This window comes from Ambystoma mexicanum, chromosome 1p (genome assembly GCF_040938575.1).
Source record: "Ambystoma mexicanum isolate Mex_15411 chromosome 1p, UKY_AmexF1_1, whole genome shotgun sequence".
NCBI lineage: Eukaryota > Metazoa > Chordata > Amphibia > Caudata > Ambystomatidae > Ambystoma > Ambystoma mexicanum.
The window spans coordinates 457,863,647-457,886,995 of NC_090921.1; the positions used below are offsets into that span (position 1 = coordinate 457,863,647).

General features: G+C 48.1%; 1 protein-coding gene across 4 annotated transcripts in view; it reads right to left on the reverse strand.

The window, feature by feature from the left end:
• Positions 1-23,349, reverse strand: part of FKBP8 (FKBP prolyl isomerase 8) — a 1,109,098-nt gene that overhangs the window by 1,005,718 nt on the left and 80,031 nt on the right. The window lies entirely within an intron of this gene.

Sequence of the window (23,349 nt, forward strand, 5' to 3'; positions counted from 1 at the left end):
ATAGCATGACTGACGTGCATGTGTACTCTGCCTGCAAGGGGGTACCTAATGTATGCATGCTCCCTTGCCCCTCAACCCCCTGCTCTGCACCCCAATTCCACCTTAGCACTGGTATGCTACAATATTGCTGTTGGGTACTTCCCTATTCATGCCGCCTGTGTACATGCTAACATCCAGCGGCCAATCTGCCAGACATATCCATTGTGGTACATCCTTAGTACTTGATGCAGGGTGTCTCACTTAGACTGTGCAGAGGTCAGATGCCCCGCAGGGACACGAGTGCCCATTCATGCTCCATGTGCATTCCACGCATGCCCATATGTGTCCATGACTGGATGATGACTGTAATACAAGTCCAGGATGACCTAAATTGCATGACATTTCATCTGCCTTCGCATGTCAACTGTGGCTCAGTACTGCGTTGCATACATGTTTAGGGTCTGACAATCTGAGGGTCACAGGCCTCAGCCTGTTTAAAGGCCAATGACTCTGTCCAACTGGTATAGTGTCTTCTTCACACGTGGGTGGACTCCAGAGGTTTCATCATGTGTCCAGCTTACTGTCCCATCATCATTTGCAGTGTTGTCACTTGACTCACATGAAGCTGTTGATGCTTGTCAACACTGTCTGTCAATACGCAGGTCTATGCTCAGCCTTTTGATACCATGCTAGGCATCCCTGCTTTTGCACTTGGGTGGAGGGGTGATTTGCTTGTAGATATGCTACCCATTAAATGCACATTGCAGGCGATGCCTGAAGTTGACCTTGCACTGCCTTCACATTTTCTGACACACACCATGGAGTCCTTGTACATGTAGGTAGTGAGTAACATACATATTCGCTGCACTGCATAGACCCACTTCAGTGAGAACTGCCACCTTTCTACAGGTCTAATCACAGAAGCAAATTCAAGTTGACCCAGCATGCATACCAGGTTCTATTTTGTGTGTCACATGTCTGCCTGATGTGTTTGTTGTCGGTGTGTGTGTGTTGTGTGCTTCTAACATGTGTAGTGACAGATATTTTTCAGATAATGACGCAATGAGCCGGAGGATGGCGTTGTCATGCCAGGCACAGGGTTGTTCTCAGTACAACAACCCAGCACAAGTGGGGGTCGTGGGGTGGTAGGCCACGAAAACCCCCAAGTGCTACAGTCCATCTTGTCTCTGGCTGCCTATGAGTCCAGCCCTGAAGAACACTTCGACGACCATGTTGAGTTGGATGAGCATCAGGTCCATATGTCAGGGGTGAGTGATTCTGATGTGGACACTCCTCTGTCTGCGACACCTGCACTGAGGGGGTCAGACAGTCTTGGTACCTCTGCCCGTGGTGGATCGGGACGCAGGGTCACCCTCCATACCAGTCACTGATGTGCCTGGGACATCACGTCGACAGGGGCATGTAGTCGTGCAGCCGCGGGCGGTGCCAACACAACGAGGACACAAAGTCCTTGGGTCCCGCAGGGGTCAAGCCCAGCAACGTGGTTGCCGCGCGCAACCACAGTATACTGAGTGGGAGCAAGACATGACTGCCCATTCTGAACGGCAGGGGGCAGCAATGGAGAACATCGCTGAGAGCATGGAGTGTGTGGCCCAATCTGTGCTCCCCCCTGCTAGGCAGGTGCTTCTCCAGCAGCAGGCGGCACGGTCCACGGCCCGCTCGCTCAGGCTGGGCATGGCGGCCTCCCACAGGGCACGCCAGGCTGAAATGTCGTCTCTGCGTCAAGCAATTGCTGCTCACGCAGAGGCACACATGAAGGCCCTGAGGGAGGAGTATGCTTCCCTCAGATCCACTCTGGGTGTCCTTCTGATGTCCCAGAGGGAGCGGGCAGAGGAGAGGTTTGCACAGCTTGAGCATACCATCTCGGCTGAGCTACATGCTTGCCGGCCCTTGCAGGACTCCGTGTTACACGTGCTACCTTGCAAGAGGAAGCACGTGTATCACGGGAGGTTCTGCATGCAGACCTACATGTCATCACCACACAGAACCAGGCTCACCCGTCCGGCAGACCTGCTGCCGACGAGGGGCAAGCTGCGGCTAGGCGTTCCAGGAAAAGCCAGACTTGGACGACAATCTATCTCCCACATAGGTCGGGATGTGCAGGCGTTGAGCCCATGGAGGTTTTTCTTCCTCAGCATCATCACATGTGGGTGTTGAGCAGCACCCTGTACCTCCCCCTCCTGAGTGCCCCCCCCGGGTCATATGTGGCCATTTTTGATTTTTCTTTTAGTTTAGTTAAGTTTCTGTTTGATAGTTTAAATAGGTAAAGTCGGTTTTTCATAGTTAGTGTAATTAGTTAATATAGTTTAAAATTGCTAGTCTATTGTGCTTTCATGTGACGGTGTGGTGCTTTGTGGCTTTTGAAAGCATCCACTGTCTGTTCCAGCTGGGCCTTTCAAGCTTGTCTTGTGTATGTGTTTGCTGCTTGGGGTCCTTGACTCACATATGCCACTCCTGCTTCCCTTATCCATGGGCTCACAAGGATGGTTCGGTGTAACGGCCTAATACACAAGGGCAATGGACTGTCATATCTGTGGCATGTCTGCTGCTGTGGAACTTGCGTTAACACCCCTAGTGGGGATGATTGGGGTGTAATTGTCCACTGTTGTTCTTTTGCTAGATGGGGTGTTTAATGATTCATGTGTACATTCATTGCTATGCATTGTGTAGTATGTTTCTTATCTTTAATGAACATGTGCTTGTTGCAAATCATGCCGTAGATAGTGTGTTCCACACTGTTGCTGTGAAAGACGGACTGATGGTGTGATTTCTGATGTACGTCTCCGACATGGTCCAGTCATGTAATGCCTGAAGAGACACACACAGATGAATATTAAGCATCATGTGTTTCATGCACTTTCTGCAGGGGGATGAGCCTCAAGACCACCTTTGCCAGCAGACATGGGCCATTGGACGTCTGGAATCAGGACACGTTTGGTGCTGCCGACTTGTGCATGTGTGCGCAGGCAGAGGCACAGGGATTGCGATCATACATCCGAAAATAGATGACGTGTTTCAAGGGACTCCAGGCAAGGTGAGCAGCACAGAGGGGGGGGGGGGTCACAACACAGCAAACCTTCCACCTGGCCAGTTGAACATGCATGCTTAGTATCAGCACTGATGGTGAACTTGGACAAATATTGGTGTAGAAGCGCACAATACAGCTCAGATGTGTTAATGGACTGATGGCTAGTTGTGAAAGTTGTCTGGGGAACCTGCAGGGGCAGTGGCACATACCCTCCTGTCCACCATGGTCCATTGAGGCACTTGTATTAGCCATGTAGAATTCCGAGACATGGAATGAAGCAGCTTACAGGGGGGACAGACTCGGGTGCAGTGTATTTCATTTCCAAGTAGAAATTGATACATGCACTGGCTACTTTATTTTGGTCATGGTGGTACAGGACTTGTTCTGAAGTCAGACCTTGCTATATCTGTCTGCTTGCACAGGGAACATTGCATGTTGTGTGAATCGTGACACATTAGTGTTCCATTTGCCACGCACCCACCGGTGCCCAACTTACTGCATTGACTGTGTATGAACCATCAGAGGGGTAACGTTACGTATGGGTATGAAGCATCCACATACGTTTGTCTGTTTGTAGTGTATTTTGTTACTTTGGGGCATATTTGGTAGTGCGTTTGTGTGTTTTGGGCACGCACAGATTATTAACTGTGGCTCTCTTTGCAGCATTGAACTGCTCCCGTTACCGGACCATAGAGTGCGCAGGCAGGAGGCCAGCACTCACCCCAGAGATAAGTTTCTCTTTGACTTCCATTTGAGTAATTTGTTATGTGCATGTGAACAAGTTTTGTCGATTTGTGTGTGTGTTAATGTGTGTACTACATTTTGGTGCACTCCCCACTTTCCCGTGTCAATCCTACTCCCCTCTCCTCTCCCTCATTCCCGTTTTCCAGTATGCCAATGGCTGTGCCGAATGCATATCCCTGACCCTCCTTCCCCTCTAGGGTCTCAGACCTTGCAGGCACCCAGACCAGGGTGGGGGTGGTTGTTTTGTGCCACTCCTGTGCCTGTACACGGGAGCTGTGACAGTACACATCCTTTTGTGTTGCATCATTCTATGTTATGTACCACACATGGTTCAGATCCTGTAGTGACATTGTTTTACTGTGCTACCTTGGTTGTTGACATCATTGTGGTCGTACTTGGCCTTTGTGGCATACTGCTATTTGAAGTCATCTACTGGAGGCTGTTCTGGTTTGTTTTACTGCCTGAAGGGTATTTGCTTGGCTTCTGTGTTGTCCTGCTTTGAGTTCTCTTGGATTTTGTGCTTTTGCAAATCTAGGTGGGCTCTGAGGGTGCTGGCAACTTTTTACACCCAAGGTGGGAGATGGTGACAAAGGGGAAGGGTGATCCTGTGGCCAGGTGGAATTCGAGGATGTACGATGAATGACCCAGATGCAGTTGTTCAGTGGGTCGTGGTGATTTGTGAGGGGGGTGTTTTGTTGTTGATAGTTGCCTTGCCCTGCAGTGTGATGGGCACCCTGAAATTGTAATTGTGCTGTAAATGTGCTTTCCTATGTACATGATGTATTCTGCTGATCATGTCTGTTCATGTGTTGTGTTTACCTTTCAGGTGTGAGAGGATAGTTGTGGTTTGACATGCTGGGGTATACACATGGTGAATGTTCACATGTGATGTGTAGACGACACTGATGGTCACTTGATTTCACATGCATATGTTGAGTGCATGTTCCTACCGACCCACACGCTCGCACTATGATCCACTACATGTACAACCACCCTTCCATGTCCACGAGTACACTCCGTTTGCCTTCTGGTGCCCACTGTGTCCCTGCAGCACATGTTCTCTGACCATTTGTAGATCCTGTACATGCCTCATTTGGTTTTTTATGTAGTTTGTCGCTTAGATGTCATGCTCAGGGTGTGCATCACACACAATGGCTGTTCACTGTGCTGTGCGCTGAGCAGTGTGTTGCAGGAGGTGGACACGGCACACTAGCTGCAGTGTTGATTTTGCAATGAACATTGTGCATGTAGACAGGCATTCATTGTTATGTTTCAACTACAATTTTTGGAATGCATTTGGGTATGACATATTTTAGGTGGGAGGTTGTTGGTTAGTCATTTCATCTGATTCCATGTCAGGCACCATTGTCTGATGCCAATTTACATTTTTCACATGGCAATGTGTACCTTATTGTTATTGTGGTGGTTTATGGCTATTGCTTGCCATGTCATGTCATGTCATGTCGTGGTTTTGGAGGGTTTGAGTGACATACCAGTGATAGTCATGGCCTTTTTGGCAGGTCTGTGTGATTCACACCTTGCATGTGTGCCTTTTGGTCACACAGGATTGCTTGTGTTTAAGTAGCTAGGGATGCACACAATGTGGCAATTCCATGGCAACAATCTCAGGGTGGTAAGGTTGTGACAGTTGACTGTCTTTGTCATCATCGATTGTCACCTGGTATGTGCCAGGCCTGTGTGGACTCCGCAGGGGTGGGGAGTTTAGGTGAAAAATCTGTCCACAAGCTGGGTCCGTGCTTCCTCGCCACGTGCCCCATCCCCTCCCATGGGCAGCGCCTGTGGTTGGGGATGTGGGGGCACCACCATGTCCACCGGTACGCCCTGCTGTGTTGCAACATTGTGCAGGACACATGCTGCCACAATGATACTGCACACTACTGGGGGTGCATAGAGTAGCTGCCCGCCAGAGCGGTCAAGAGAGCGGAAGCGTGACTTGAGCACTCCGAATGTGCGCTCCACTATGGCCCTGGTTGCAATACGGGCCGCGTTGTATCTTATCTGGGGTGGTGTGGTGGGGTTCCGGATTGGCGTCATCATGTGGTTGCGCAGAGGATAGGCACTGTCCCCTGTAGAGGTGATAATGGTTGGGATTATTGGGGTTTGTGTATTTGTGTGTGTGTGTGTGTGTGAGACATGCATGCATGTGCACGGGCATTTGTACTCACCTAGGAGCCATGTGTCGCCATGCTAGCCAGCTTCCACGGCCCGGCTCAGGGCGGACATTCTGTATATGAAACTGTCATGGGTGGAGCCAGGGTAGTTTGCATAGATAGAGGTGATGATTCCCTTTGCATCGCATACCACCTGTACATTGATGGAATGCCAGTGCTTGTGGTTTCGGCAGATGTGCTCAGTGGACGTAGGGCCACATGGGTGCAATCTATGGCACCGAGCACTTTGGGGAAGTGTGCCACCCTGTAAAAGTCCTGGACAATGGCCTGCCTTTCTGCGGGTGTTCTGGGCATGTATATGTGCCTGCGGACTGAGGGGCGTGCAGTCATGTTTGCCAAGACCTGGTGTAGGCAGCGTGACTGCGTGGCCTGTGAGACCCCCCCCCCCCACTATGGCAGTATTCTGCTGAAAAGACCCAGTGGCCAAAAAATGCAGGACATTGAGCACCTTCTCCAAGGGGCTCAATGCTTGGGAGCAGAGGGTGGGGGATGTTAGGTCATCTTCTCACTCCCTGACCAGGTCTAGGATGATACTGGGTGGAAACCAATACCTGCCATAGACCTGGTCGTCAGGCATCCCAAAAAGGCTTGTCCGTGGTGAGAAAATGCGTGCCCTGGCTATTCTCCTCCTCCTGCGGTGTCCCACGATCAGTGCTGCGACAAATGGGGCATTCATCGTAGCTGTATATACGTGTTTGTTGTTTGCGCGCACTTTTATACTGTGCGCGGGGACGCTTCCGTCTGCCTTCCTGTGGTGGACGCGTTGACGCCGGTGCGCGTCTTTTGCCGTGCGCGGGTTTCCCGTATTTGAATCCATGAATAAGGGTTGTTCGCGTGCGTGTGGGCATTCCGTGTAGTTCCCTGCAGTACTTCCCCCCCCCAGTTACGCCTTCTTTTTCACGCGTTATTCCCCATTCCGCGTGTTACGCCCCCTGTTCGGCCTACTTTTGTTGTGTGTGCCCCGCTATATGCGCTTTCTCTGTGCGCTTAGCGCATGCTGTTGGAGACGTGTGCGCCAGCGTGCGCCATGCACGGATTTGGCGCACAACCAGTGGGAAAGTAGCGCAACGCCTTCCTTGAATCGTGCACGTGCGCTTGCTTTCTCACGCTTGCGCCTCCTTGCGTTGGGATTTTCAGCGCACGTTTGTTCCATGAATCGGCCCCTCAATATTCTCCTCTTCCTGGACATGGTGACAGTGACTGAGAAAAGAAAGATCAAAGCACACAAAAAAAGTGTTTTCCACCCAAGTTGAAAAAGTAGGAATGCTTCCACCACCTAAATTAAAACTCAGCTGAAAATAAAATCAGTCTGTTGGAAGAAAGAAAATGACCAAGGGAAAGTTAAGAGAATCGGCGATCGAGAAGTAGATGCAACCAGAAAGAGGGAGGATGGGATGTGTAGCAGGAAGATGACGAAAATGTTTTCAGATAGCGTGGGCACAGGCCAGTCCTTCTAGGTGGGCCATAGATCTGGAAAAGAGGAAGAGGATGCATCCTTTAAAAAGGTTATAATGTGTTTCCAAAGCAATTCTGAAGAATTTTAAGTTAGTGCTGTGGGATATTTTGACCCATTCCAATGTGCCCCACTGCATCACTTTACAAATGGTGAAATAAACAGCCCAAAATGGATGCGCGGACTCGTGTGTGCGCCACAATCTGCAAAGCTGCGTTTGGGTCTCTATTACATTCAACATGGAGCAAAGCAGCATAATTGTGCTGAAAACTGAAAATGCCTTTTAAAATGTTAGTTTTGCAACCTTCAAAAGTGCTGTTTTTTGGCACTAGATCCATTTATTTCCATTGAATCATTGAGATTAAAAGGGTCCTAAAATGCTAGGATCATCCAGTGTGGCTCAGAAGAACCGGCCTCATCGACTAACAGCTTTATGAATTGTATCTAAGGGAAAAGCTGCCCAGGAAACTTTGTTTTCAGTTCCACAGGAAAAACATGGCTAAAATGTAACAGAATCAGCTGTGCAGACAGAAACTTTAAACAAAGACAAGATATTTGTATCCAGACTGCAAACCATCCCAGCACTCAATGGAAGAACTGATGCTGAATCAAACTGTATGTGCTGTTTAGGAAAATGGGATTTAAAAAGAACTCAGTTTAATGTATTTTTCCATGAAGAAAGTCCAAAATCGCCTGTTTTGAAAGTATGTTTTTGTTGAAAGGCCTAATGCTTTAAGAAATGTCGAAGGATTGCTAATGTAAACATCCACCTATAAACCTTGTTCATTTTATATGTTTTAATGAAAGATGTAGGTAACTTAAAGTAACCCAGCTTGGAGTTTGTTTGTTTATTCACTTTTTTGTTTATTCACTTTTTATGCGCACCAAACCCATAGGTAACAGGATGCAGCAATAAGAAAATGCAAGGCTTACAAAGTTACAAATATATACAGGTTACAATATAGTACACTGAATCACAAAAAAGTAGAATAAAATTACACATAGTATTACCGGCAGTGACACATTGTTCAAATGGGAATATTGGGAGAGTGGGAATATGCTGAGGCCTAGGGTTGGAAAGAGCCAAAGGCGGAAACAGCCTAGAGGATAAAAGACTAGGGGTCAATAGAGATGAAATGTTTGATAGTATTCTTTCTAAAGTGTAGATAGGGTTGGTCTACTCTCAGATTTTGTGGCAGTAGGTTTCAGAATTTCTTCTATGAAGTTTATCTATAAAGATAACTAGGGGCAGGGTTATTTAGGGCTTTGTAGGTCAGTGATATCATTTTTAGCTATATTTTGTTATTAGTGGAAAGCCATTTATGTTGGCGTCTAATGGAGATATGAGTTTTTGATTTATGCCAAGCGCTGCTCTCAAGGCGTTATTTTGCAATGTTTGTAGGCTCTGGATGGTGCTTTTATTAGCGCCACTGTACAGGGCATTACAGTAGTCAATTCTGGAGAGTATTAAGGCTCTGGCCAGGTTCATGCAACTGTCTCTGGAAAGGAATAGCTTGCCAGCTCTTATCAGCTTGCAAGTGTAGACAATGGTGGAGGCCAGGGTTTTTACCTGTTCGTCAAAGGACATGGTGGAATCAAGGTAGAAATCAAGGGTTTTTACTTCCTTGGAAACTTTGATGATTTTCCCGTCGATATTGAATGAAGAGAATTCCTGGCTTAGCTTTTTAATGTTGGCATAAGTGCCCAGGATTATCAGCTTGGTCTTATCGTTCAGGCATAGGCCATGAGTGGCCATCCATGCCTGGATGATAAGATATACCCTATTCACCAACTCTGTGCCCTTACTGTGATCCCCAGAAAGCGAGAGGAGAATCTGTGCATCATCTGCATAGTTAGTGTAGGTGATACCCAGACGGTCCAGATCATCAAACAAGGACTTAGTGAAGATGTTGTATAGAGTTGGCGAGACACATGAGCCTTGAGGAACACTGCACAAGATGGGGATAGGGTCAGCGGCTGCCGAAGGATAGAATACTCTCATGGTTCTCTCCCTTAGGAATGATTCAATCCATCTAATAGCCTCAGAGGAGAAGTGAGCGGCAGAGTCCAGGTGTCTACATAGGAACTTGTGGTCCACTAGGTCAAATGCAGCTGAGAGATCAACTAGAAGCAGAAGTGCTGTCTGTCAGCTCGTCAATTTGGGTTTTTAAATCAATTAAAGCAGTTTCCGTCCCGAGGAGTGGGTGGAAGCCAGACTGCCTAGCTCCTAGGAGTTTATGCAGTTCTAGGTATTTTTGAATCTGGATGTATGCAGCTTTATCCAGTATTTTAAGTAAGAAAGGTACCGTGGTAATAGGACGGTAGTTGGTGGGGATGAGAGGATCTAGAGTGTGTTTCTTGAGGAGTGGCAGCACCCAAGAATGTTTTAAGTTGGCAGGGATAGTGCCCGAGGCAAAGGAAGCATCAATCAATTTGGAGATGAATGGTGATAAGTCTGTGGCAGCGTCTTTTATAAGCTGTGCTGGGCAGATATCACCTTTGCAATTGAAGGTTTGAGCGAAAAGATTATTTTTTTCCTACTTGCAGGGTCGACATTTTGGTGAAGTGAAATTTATTATTGTATGCCGTAGGTGTATTTTATTTTGGAGTGTGTGGATTTTATTTGCTAGTGCATGTTGGATATCTGCGCACCAGGACTTATCCTTAGTACAAATATCAGGTATGGCTATTGGCGACTCTAGTTCTTTTAGTATGGAAAAGAGTTCCTTCATGCTAGAGTTAGATTTGACAATGCGTTCGTCATAAGAATTACGTTTTGCCAAGCAGACTTCATTCTTATAATGCGAGGAGAGGGAGGTCAATTTAGCTTTGTCGTCATTGGAAGGGCATAGTCTCCAAATGGTTTCACTTTTTCTTTTCTAGAGGCGTAGCTCTCTTAGTTGTGGTTTAAACCATTTATTTAAATGGGCTTTGGGTTTACTTGTTCTAAGTTTAAGAGGGGCCATTTTGTCCATTGTGGTAAGCATGATATTGTTGAATTCATGGACTAGAGTACTAGGATCTAGATTTTCTGGCAGTGCATTTAGAGTAGGTAGGATAGCAGGGATTACTTTATCTACTGTGATGCTCTTTTCGTTTCTGGTTAAACATGGTGGTGCTAGTAGAGGGGCCGTAGGAAGGGGTCTGGAGGTAGATAAATTAAAGGACACCAGTGAGTGGTCTGTCCAAGGTAGAGGCAAGATGGAGGAGATAGTAGCTGTGCAATTATAATCCACTATCCAATCTAATGTTCTCCCCTTCAAGTGGGTGGGTTTGTTGACTTTTTGAGACAAACCTAGTGCATTAATGGTGTTAGCTATAACAGTAGCGTGTTTGTCCACTGGATCATTAAAGCCTATATTAAAGTCTCCTACTAGGAGTAGTTGAGAGGATGGTTTAAGGTTGTTGGTGAGTATACTATGCAGATCCTCCTCGAAGGTACCAAGAGGACCAGGAGGTCTGTATATTAGATGAATGGTAAGTGATTGTGAGTTGTTTATTTGGAGTTTAGCAGAGAGAGTTTCACAGGATTGTGACAATTGGGTAGGAGCTAATCTGAGGGAGAGGCACATTTTAGAGATAATGGCAATACCACCTCTTCGTGCGCCATCTCGGTCTTGTATAACCGTCTGGGATACCCAGCATAAGCAACGGTCCTGCCGCATTATGTAACCATGCCTCAGTAATCGCAAGGAAATCCAGATTACCTTCTGTGATCAGATCAGCAATGTCAAGGGCATGGGCGACGAGCGATATCGCATTGAGAAGTGCTCCTTTAAGTGTAAGGGCCTCGGTTACAGCTTTGGCCTGGATGGGCTTAGCTGTGTTAGTATCAGTTAGCTTGATCTTGTGACTATTAGTTTGGAAGGTGTTTGTATTAGAAGCAGAGTGTGGAGATGGTAAATTGGTGTGATTAAGTTTCATAATATGCTGGTAGTTTGTTTTCAGGTTAGTTGGTGGTAGAGATCTTCTCAGTGGTTCATACAATTTGGTGAGTCTGGTACGGAGTCTGTGGTTTCTGTCAGCCTTGTTACATGGTAGAGAGGCATGGGCTACTGTCCCTATGACCCAGTACTGTTTAGATTGGAAGGTGGTGGCATTATTCATAGCTATTTTATTTGGGGTAAGTATGATAGGAACTGGAATTGGTGCTGGAGGGAGCTCAGTATGACATACCTGGCTCCTAGTAACAGAGTGCAAAGTGGCAGCCATTATGCAAAACAAAGTCATTATACTTAGCATCTTTCACAACTAAATTATGGGTAAGATGTGTAAGGGGAAAAGCAGAAAGCCAGTCTTTCCAGGGCAAAGTGAATGGGTCAATGGAATATGGTCAATATACAGTACACATGGGGCGCATGAGACCCGGTCAGAACAAAAATAAGGTGATGCATGTAAGGCACCTAAGCCCGATCGGGATTGAGGAAGAAATAATTACACAATACAAGTGGGTCACATGTGACCAATGCAGGACTAGGAACAACAACAGTACAATGCAGGGGTGGCACATGGACCCAGTCAGAACTGAGTAACAATAATTATACACTGCAAGAGGGTCACATAAGGCTAGTTCAAAGCTGAAAAGTAACGGTTAGTCAATTCGATAGACATTAATGCACACATGAGGCGGGCGTCTAATCGGCACACACATGCAGGCAGTGAAATTTGATGGTTGTACCAACGTGGGTACCAGAGTGTGGTGAATAGCAGGTATGTATGAAGTACACGTGCGCCCGATCAGGGCATAACACGGTGCAGCAATCATATAAACAAATCAAAGTAGATGCTCGGCTGCAGGCAAGTGGTTGATTCAACAGTCAGGGACATAAGGGTTGTGCAGGTAGAGGGAGCACAGTTGGAGTACAAATCCTGCTTAGACTAGGCGCATATGGCTCAAGCGGGCTCAAAGTAGTCAGAAAATATTGCGGTTCAATATTCAACGTGCACGCGTGGGCGGGGTAAATGGTAGGCTCGTAATAATAGTACACTGGGAGACGGGTGCATAAACAAAGTAGTAAGATCGGATTGCCACTAAGGGCAAGATTCAACAGCTAGGCATGTGTCAGTAAAGAGTTACCTTGGTATTGCACAGAAGATAGTTCAACTCGTGCAGGGGTTCTGGCAGATGGCTGGTGACAGGCTGTGGACAGGTAGTAGCCTCGTCTCCCTGGGCCTTGATGACGTGGGCGGCTTCCGTCTGCCGGCTCACGGGATAGGCTCTTTAGGAGGCCTGGTAGCCAATCGGTGCAATGCTGTGGAGCCTGGGACTATGATAGACAAAATGTCTATGCTTCACGGCAGTCGTCCATCTGGGAAGGTGCTTCCTTCCACGTGTAGAGCAATGGAGTCGCCTGGGCGCACACTATTGATGCACACCAGTACAGGCCAACGGAGCCTGGATTAAGGTGGCAATGTGCTAATATGCAAAATAGGGCAATTGTGGAAGAAGATCGACAGATTTTCAGCGTGAATAGTAAATTAACTATTTTTAAAAAACAATTCTGCTTGACAGTCCTCAGCCTGGGAAAGGTTGACACTTCACTGCTGGCAGGAAAGACTAATTGCTGCTTGGAGGCCTCGCATACTCATGACAAAGGACTCATTAGACATTTGTCTGTGGCCCAGGCAAAGACAATAGAAGGCTTGGACATTCCTCCTCCATGAGGAGGGGCAGGATGCTGGGAGAGGCTTCTCAGTGAACTTCAAAGGACTGGCCATTTGCTCACACTTGGGAAGTAAGAAAAAGAAAATGACCGGTGATTCTGAGTTTACAATGCTTATTTTGCCACAGAACTTCATGACATTTAACTTGGCAGCAAAAATAAGTAAAGGAATGAAAAGTACATACATTGAAATCTGAATTTATGATAGGACATATGAAGACTTGGTAGGATTTCTTACTGCGTAAGGAACAAACGTTTTGTAAAAAGACTAATTGTGCAGAAACCTATTAATGCTGCAAATCTAAATATTGTGTACCCATGTTCTAGGGGTGATTGCACATACATCTACCGAATTAGGAATTGTTAGGCCAAACCTTTATGAATAAAATTGACAAAATTCCTCAGAAACACAAAGCCATGTCCCACCGACTTGGAGTTGGATGTAAATATAACCCACAAATGATGTAATGTATGTGTCCGATTTTATTAGAGGGCATAATTATATAAATATGTATTTGTGGGAAAGTTAACTTTTTAGTCAAAATAACTGTGGGAGGTTCCCAAGTCACATCATAAAATATGACTACCCTTGCTGTCATCAAACCAGCAAAAAGCAAGGTGGAAACTGTGCCTTTGACAAATCATAGCCTTTTGGGTGTGGGTTGTAAGTCTGCCCCTACCATAAACTTAGGGATGTCATTTGGCAGGATAAATAAGGGAACCTCACAACACACAGACACACACACACACACACACCTATTCCTGACTCCATCCTGATTTCTGTGTGATGCTCTGTTCCTGAATTCTTCATCTTGTCCCAGATTCCGGATTTCTTTACGAAGCCCAAGGCCTCAGAATTGCTGAAATCTCTTCAGCTAGGCCCAAATCCTGAAACCATCCCAAAACTTCAGGGAAATAATTCTGATCCAGTCTGGCTTGCTACCATTCATACTTACCTGCTGAAACTCGCCATCCCACTGATCTACAGTGTCCAGCAACCAGATGGCCCAATCCAATCCAACCCAGTCTGAGGTGCCAGTCCGGTGACCAGAACCGCCCAGCTGACCTATCCCGCCAGAAGTGCCCTGCTGTCTGTAGACCCCATCCAGATTACCAGAATCTTGACGGTCCAATCTTAAATTAACGTGGACTGTAAGTATCAATAGGAATCATAGTGAACCATAGCATATATTGCCTTGTCTTATCCCAACCTATAACCTACACCATTATTAATTTAAGAACCTATAATATTGTCAGAAACATTCTTGCAACCCTATTTGTAATTCTGAGTGTTAGCGCGGATTTCTCCTCATTGCTGTTTTACTAGAACATAAGTCATTAGTAATTTGAAGTAACTAAAGTAATTCCCATAAAGGAAAACTGGGTATACACCATGTGAAGGGTTACAGTGGCCAAGTAACTGGAGATTCACGGGTGGCATTCTCTTTTTCTTAGCTATTAATCTAGTTTAAGTAAAATCAACCTGTCATTTTAAAACAGATTTTCTGTTTTTCTCTGTTCTATTTTTCTAAAAACACCTCTCATTCAAACTCACATAACTTCCTCAGTGTATTTGACCAGTTTTTATTAAAAACCGCATGGGGAAATTTAGGTGGGAATTCGCATTTCTGCAAAGGTTTTACACGTGCGTTTTCCCATTCAAAGTTTTCCCAAACTTCCATTGCGATTCAAAGTGCGTACTGTTGCTCATCTTGTAGCTTATGTTTGTTAGGATCTTTTCAGTGTTGCTCCCATTGATATTCATCTTGATTTAAGGATTTTGCACACTTTTCATTGTTTTTCTAAGTCATTCTCAAATGCCATTTTAAAAAGTGTAAAATTTCCCAAAACTTTTTTCTCTCGTTTGGGGAGAGAAGATTTATTCAAACCCTGTACACTGTCCTATATTCCTGAATACCTGCTGCTCACTTACATCTGTGTAGAATTGCTTCTCTGTGAATTGAGAAATTTGCAGGGGGAAATCAGAAATTAAGCGCCATCTTTCAAACAAGTCAAAACTGTTATTTTCTCTGCGTTTTATATTCTGTGTGCTAAAAAGTGATTTCAACTGCCTTATCGACTTTCATATTTGTATTGTCACCACACTGGTGATTGCTGCCCCATATATTAAAACATATGTTTGATTTGAATTTTAAATAAATTAATATCATCTTTACCAGCCAGTCTGATTCTTGGTCCATTGTGACCTGGGGTTATTTTGAGAAGGGGTGTGATATGAGTGGTATATCACTCATAATATTGAACCTATAGACACAATAAATCAGTATTTCATTTGCGCACTGCATGCTAGGCTGAGACCATGGTGTATTGCCTGATTGAAATCCTTAACAGTGCACAATATAATATCCGTTGCATAATGGGCTTGAGCGTGCTCTGGCAATCCTGGAACTTGGTGGCATATTTGCCTGGCCAACTCTAGACAATGGAAATCACTGCCCCATGTTGCGTGTATCTGGACAAAGAATGGCAACACATAGCAAATGGTTGCACGACGGATGGATAACTCATGTGCTACATGCTCGCTTTGGAAATGGGGCAATGCAGAGGCGTAGTCAGGATTGTCTAACAAGTGGGGCCTGAAGGTAATGCAATTGGGCCCACCACAGTGACATGAACCTCTGTAAATGCCCACACAGCATTGCCGAGTGGGCATTTACAGATTTTGGGTGGGCTTTGCCTGTTCAGGCCCTAGCCAGTCTACGACTCTGGGGCAATGGCATGCAAAAAAGGTTCAAAACCTAATTTGGGCAGAAATAGAGTACCACAAGTGTTTAATAACGAACACTGAGCGTTTTTTGAAGCAGTCCATCCACATGGAGCACTAAAAAAAGAAAAGAAATAAAAAAAAATGTTTTATATAGATCATGCAAGTGACCTAGTAAGTGAGTAGTTGTTGGCAAAAGTTGGAAATCTGTGCGAGTAACTGGAAACGATGAGAGTACCTTACTGTATGACGTTAAAAACTGCAATATGATTCGAGCATGTGAACATATCCTGGCAAATGTGAACTTGAACATATAAAAATTGAAAAATCTGGAGGATACATGCGCACATGTTTTCAACACCTACCGTAGCACCAAAGACCTTTTCTCTACACTAATACCAACCAAACAAAAAAAACACATTTCTGTTTCACATAGTTAACATACGTGCGCACAAGCACAGAGTAAATTATTCCTTGACACATACATTACATCATCCCCTTATGAACAATCCCCTCAGTCTCGAAAACCTTCCTCTGCTTTAAATCATTACCCTGCCATTTTTCCAACTCTTGGAACCTTTGCTTAAAACTTGAAGAGCAGAAACATTGTTCAACATTATTGCTTTTGCAAATGGTTTACTTTGTCTCCTGGTTAAAAAGAGTTTTTTTGAAAAAAAACTGCATTTGCTGTTGGTTGACACCAGGTGACACCATGTCAGTAGGACAAGTGTTTGAGTCCTGGGCTTTCATTCAAAAGATCAATGCTTTCTGGGAGATGCAGTAATTTTTGCTTTAAATTTAATTAACATACTAGAAGCAATGATTTTCAAAAGAAGCCCCAGAGACTAGTACTCTGCCACAAGAACATAAATCCCAAAAGTTACTTTCCTCTTCCCAGCCATTACTTGGGAGGCACCAGAATCCACAACAGGCACCCTTTTCCAAAAATTGTAAGCCCCACCACTTCCCGCTTTTGAAGTATAAACAACTCCTCCCATGATGCACCAGTTAAATGCGTTCCAGTACTCAGGCAGTATCCCTGCATGCTGCTAAGGCTATCCTCTTGCTGTTGGGCATCTGAGGAGCAACCATACTGCTCCTTTTTGGTCAAGAAGTCAGCCAGCAGGGAGGCTGACTCACTCCCAGGTCAACAATGCTCCTGGGTCTCCTACAGGACAAAACCCAGTTGAGCAAGAAATACAGGGTGGCTCTTCTGCTGAGTAAACAGCATTTATATGCAGCGGAGGCTGGGACAGTATGCTACCCAGGCAAAGAGCAGCATGAGAACCAGCGCAGACAGCCCTAAAAAGGTGGTTGGTGCTGAGGGTGAGCAGCACAACCCAGGCAGCAGTAGGCCGATGTTGGGACACTTGTTCTTGGTCTGTCTATGCTGCACAATCAAGGTCACCTTAATGGTTGGTAAACCTGCTCCATAATGCTCAGCTTACCGGCAATCTTCATTACTCCTAGTCCTACTCTTCCTCGTCCCAGTACATACCTTGGAGGAAGCTCCGTGCTTACAGGAACTATTTTTTCAAGCGCACCTACATACCCACCACACAGCAGTAAATCCAAAGCCAAGCCACGGGCCACTTCCGCACACAGTGGGAGCGAAGGGAAGCTGTACTGGGATGAGGAAGTAATCCAAGGATTACCTCCATGTCCCTCTTCCTGATCCCAATACATACCTTTGAATTGTACCAAAGCAGAAACAGGAAGGATGCCTACGCCCACCACAAAAGACAGACACCAAGGGTATTGTGAAACCAACCCAACACCAATGTATTCAAGGTACAGAAGAAACGAGGCAGGCAGACTAAGACCACAGCCACCAGCTAAATCAGACACAGCCCCCAGAACCCGCACCCCAAAGTCAGTGGACCGGGGACCCTCCATGTTGAGCTGGCAATGTCTAATGAAGGTGTTAGGAGCAGCCTGTGAGGCAGCCCAGCAAATGATCAGCAAAGGCACCCCCCGCAAGCTATGACAGAAAGGCGCCCGCCCCTCTAGTGGACAGAACCTGGACCCAGGCCGCAGAGCAGAGGCCTGCAGACTCATAGGCCTGCAAAATCAAAGACTTAATCCAGCAGCTGATAATAGGAGTGGGAGCCCGGCGGCCACAATCCCAAAGGTGACCAAGAGATAAGTGAGACGAAAGGACTATGCCCAGAAAAAAAATACTGTAAAACCGCCAGGTTAACATCCAGACAATTCTAAGCCTCCGCCTCAGGAGAGGACTGAACAAGCAGGAACGAAAGCTGGAAGAACCACCACCTGTGACCGATGGAACAGAGAGGAGACTTAAAGGAAGGGTCACATCACAGGGCCAGAACATCTTCCCAGGCAACCAGAAACGGAAGCCGACACAAGATGGCCCCGATTTCCCCCAAATGCTGAGCTGAAGTAACTGCAATCAAAAAGGTAGTCTTCGATGGGGTGTGGCTTGAGGCGCCAGCAATGCGGTTGCCTCATTAAGAGCTCTGTGGGATGCCCGGGTCCTAGCCACAATAAGCCCGCAATATAAGGTGGTGAAGGCAGGGAAACAGCCATGACAGTTGGCAGCACCCCCCCTGGAAGAGCTGGACGAAATCTTGGGGTGAATCAGAGCGCAGAGACCACTACTATCCGCTCCTGAAGCTGCGACAGGAGAACATTCGGGCCAAGATGGCAGCACCCTGAGCATACCGAGAGAAGATGAGCGGGCCCTCCCTTTGCAGAGGCCCCCGATCTGCAACCCCAGACCCTCCGATGCAGCACGAGTGCCTGGAGCCCACCAGAAGCTGGAGGAGCGAATTCCTCACCCGAAGCGATCCCCGGTTGCGGAGAAACAAACGCTCCTGAGCCCACTTGAAACGGCCCAGCAGCATCAGCACACAATGCCCAGAGCGCCACAGCTGGAGAGTGCTCCGGCAACCTGACGGGGGCCCTGCTGAAGGAGACCCCTTCCATACCATGGGGAGGACCGCCCTGACTGCCCACAAAGCTGAGGCGCTGGGGTAAGGAAGATTGCCTTAAGCCCATACCGGAGGCATAACAGTCTCCCGCAGTGGTCCCCAAGTAGTCTACCTGCAGATGAGCGGGACCTCCGCACAACGCCCCGAAGCCTGCAATAAGAGAGGAACCCCTCCCACCCCTCTCCCGACATTGGACTGTGAAACAGCCAAAGCACCAACAAAGCTTCATTGGAGCCCTGATCCGCACGCCACCAGAGACCCAGGGTGGGAGATGGGGGATAAAACAGTACGGCAACACTAGCAGAAAGCTGAGGGACCGGCCGCGGTGGGCCAGAGCTCTGAGACACCTTACCATGCCCAGTAAGAGCAGGCCGCCCAGACGACACTGCTGCATACTACAGTAACAGCCCACGCATCAAGGGAAACTGTCGCAGGCCTCATGTGAAGAAGAACCCTCCACAGGGTTACCACAAGGCACTAATAACTGGGTTTGTCTTTCACTGACAGCACTTCGAGCCGGGGGCCCTCTGCAGCATTCCAGGTACGTCCACGCTGGGAATCGCACGGGTCTCGCTCTGCTTGGCTGCATATACTCCCCATCATGGACCAAGCAGCCCAGACTCGGGTAGGGAAATCAGCAGCCACTTTGCAGGGGCACCCACCACAGGAGCTGCACAAAACCTCTGCATAGATCCGGAACTTCTACATGGACTAAAAGCACTGGGACACCCACTGAACACTGGTAACCCTGTACCACCTGCTGCACCCTCACTCAAACTGGCTCTGATCCCCGCACTACAATGGCCAAACATAAGCCCCCGAAATTGGCAAACAAACAGTATGCTACACCTTCAAGAGAAAGCCAAGAAAGTGGACCCCAACCAAGCCCAGGCCGCGTCACCTGAAAGATCCCCATGGCCAATGGGCCACGAAAGACATTCAAGCCCTTTTTTTGCAGACATTAAGACAGAATTGCACAACTGCATGTCAGAGGCTAGAAAATGGAACAATGGAACACAGGGTCGGCAAAACAGAGGATCAGGTCCTCGAACAATTGACGCAAATTACTGAACTGCAGCAGAAACTCCAAACCCTAGAGGGGCCTGCAGGAGTAACAGGGGTTCCCGCCTCAGTATTGGATCAAGCCCTAGCTGCCTACATTAGCAACCTCTTCCATCCCTCCTCCCAGATTGCGAGAAATCGCTTCTTATGCTGGATCGCACCCATAGACTGCGAAGCCGCGGGGGGCGTGGCCAGCACGCATGCAGTAAAGTCGGGCTTCCGCGGAGCTCCGGTCCGTGATCCTGTCAATACCTGAATTATCGCCTTGAAATTGTCTGCACGACGGCGAAAACATAAAATCCACGAAGGAGAACCGGCCTCCAGCACTTGACCCTGCTCCCGTGGAGAATCGGAGTAGGGAAGACCAATAACGCGGGATGCGAAGCCGAGCCCCTGTGTCCCGCAAGATGGCGGCGCATACGGCGTGACGGATACGGGGGAATCGGTATCCGTAGAAGCACGGCGGTGGTTCGCCTGCCCCCTGGTCGCAGCCCGGTCTGCTCACTGGAAGGTGCTGAAGGGCTGCGGAGACCACGTCAGAAGAGGAGCTCCGCCGAGAAGTGAGAAACGCCGAGCGGCTGAAAAGGAACCAGCCGCCCTGAGGAGTCGGGGCGGGCTGCGAAGGGGGGAGCACCATCGACGGCGGGACGAACCAGAGGCGTACTGGCGGTGGCCCGTGGAGCGAAAAGACCCAGCCAGGTACCAGGGACTCGGGGAGAGGGGGAGAGCCACGGGCACCCCCTCACACATCGCGCAACTGGGAGGCAAGCGCCCCATCAGGAGACCTACGCGACGGGGGTAACAGGCGTGGCCTATGGACCTGTGCCGAAACACAAACGACTCCAACTGGGGGCGACCTGGGAAGGAGCCCGCCGACTCCAGAGGGATCCCCAAGGGCCTACATCGGAGCGCCGATGGTAAAAACTGGGCTACCCGACCCATCTCGCAACAAGCCCCGGGTTGCCCGCGCTGTAGAAAACTAAGGACACCCATTTGGAACACCGCTCCGACAGGACCCAGCAACGGACAGAAGCCCGCCCCACTGTAGCCGTGGAGCCCCAACACACCGTCTGAACTCAGGGTGAGGGGCACTCTCCCTGAGACCCTCTGAAACTCAGCTGGACACCGCCACCGCCACCTGAAGCCCAGCGCTAACGCGGGGGAAGAGCGGGAACCCGCAAGCTCCCGAAACCTAATTGCACCCAACGCCATCTTACCAAAGAGCAACATACGGTCGCACTGGTGGGTAAAGGGCGTGGCAATACATTGTCGGACTGTTGCCCCCCTAGGGCAGTTATCGCAGCAAACAAAATCAACGGCAAGGTGAGACCATCGAGACCAGTGAACTAAAGGAGGCGAGACCAAAATCAACAAAAGGACGACCCTGAATTGCTCTGAACGAAGGTGGGTCGCCAGGGCAGCGTCAGATCCGGCCCGCTCGGCACCAATTGATAGGGGATCTCACCCAGCAGATCACACCTGGCGACACACGTACTATACCACAAGCCAGGGAACGAAGGAGAGGCCGACAAACCCTCCAGAACCAGATTGGACACACAAGGCGGCGAGCCTGGAAACGGGGGATGTCCCCCCCCTAGAGGCAAACCGAAATTGGTCACGATGGACTCCTTCACAACAGTCAGACCCCAAAGACAAACACAACCAGATCGGGAGGCACCGGAAGAGCCACCCCAGCAAGAAGATGATCTCAAACACACACAAGTCCTACAAGCAATAGCAGCCCTCCGCACGTCGGTCGAAGGAAAGATTGAAGAAGAGAAATCAGACATACAGCTTATGCGTCAAGATGCCCGAAAAGGGTCACAGCGGCGGAAACTACCCTACAAGACAACGTGGAGAACACCCAAGACCTAAAAACAAAAGTTCAGGATCTAGAACAGAAGGTGGCCAGGTTGGAGGCGCGCTCCGAGGATGCCGAGGGTCGAGCCCGCCGAAATAACATACGCATACTGGGGGTCCCTGAAGACATGGAGGGCTTGGACCCGACGGAATTTATCGAAACACTGCTGCTACAAGAAATTGGTCCAGGGAACCTCTCCCAAGGGTCTTCCGTAGAAAGAGCCCACAGATCCCTCCAGAAGCGCCCCCCCACCCGGCTCACATCCACGCCCAATCATCGCCAAAATTCTGAACTTCCGAGACCGGGAAATCATACTGCGGTACTCTAGAGAAGGCGGAGAGATCAAGAGAAACGACGCGGCAATAGTCATGTACCCAGACTACACCCCCACAGTGCAACGAGCAAGGAACTCTTTTATCCCAATAAAAGCACGATTACGGAAGCTCAACCTAAAGTACATGTTGCTATACCCGTCGCGCCTCAAAGTTTTATATAAAGGAAGAGCGATATTCCTTGAGACCCCAGCTGCAGCAAACATGTGGCTAGAACACAATAACCTGGCTGAGGGCAAAGATGAACCACCACAACCGAATCTGGGCTGACCACGCACCTATCACGGCAAGAAGAAAACAGAGACCACCCCACAGGAATGCATAAAGCAGACAACCGCACCATATTTTGAGTCCTACTGAGATCTAAGCTAGATCGGACAGGAGCTCGGAGGAACACACGGAAGAAAGAAAAGCGACCCACCCCACCGAAAACTGTGCAGGCAGTCTGCCTACACACTACCTGATCCGGAAGGCCAGGACTGGCCTGGAAGGCTCGGGACCCCCTGAGCGCTGCACGTTGAAGCAACTGCTAGGGACAGTTAGAGTTGTTTGGTTTGTTTTCCCCATGTACATAATGGGAGTTACCCAAGTTAAAAAGTCTCCAAGAGTAACAGAAGATGCCGGAGAGGACGAGCAGGGAGAGGGAGAGCCGAAACTGGACGAACAAACGGAAGAAGGAGGTGATTGCACGACGGAACCAATGGACACCCTCTTAACACGCCATGTCGACTAGAATAAAAATAATATCTTGGAATGTAAAGGGCCTAGGAACTTATCCACGCCGAAACAGAATTAAGTCCTACTTGAACAGAAAAGGAGTGCAAATAGCACTGTTACAAGAGACACACTGCAGGGCGGACTCGCCGGCCAGACTATGCGAGCATTGGGGAGGACAAGGTATTGGAACCACTTACTCCAAATTTTCTAGAGGAGTATACACCTGGATTCACCCTCAACTCCCATTCCATTTAATTAAGTCGGAAGTTGACCCGGAGGGTAGGTTTGTGATAACGCGGGGCCGACTAGAACAAGAAGAGGTATGTATAGTGAACTCCTACCTTCCCAACACTAACATTCCGGCATATCTGAACTCGATGTACCCTAAACTTGCACCATACAGGCACGGGATCTTTTTTTGGGGGGGGGGACTTCAACTGTGTACGAGACCCCATACTCGATAGGTCCCAGCCCCACCCGAAAGGTCCCTCAACAGCAACAGCGGCCCTGTCCTTATTAGTAGATGGATTAGACCTGGCCGACACGTGGAGGGAACAACACCCAGATGCCCGGGAATACTCGTTCTTCTCCTCCACACATGATCTCCATACGAGATTG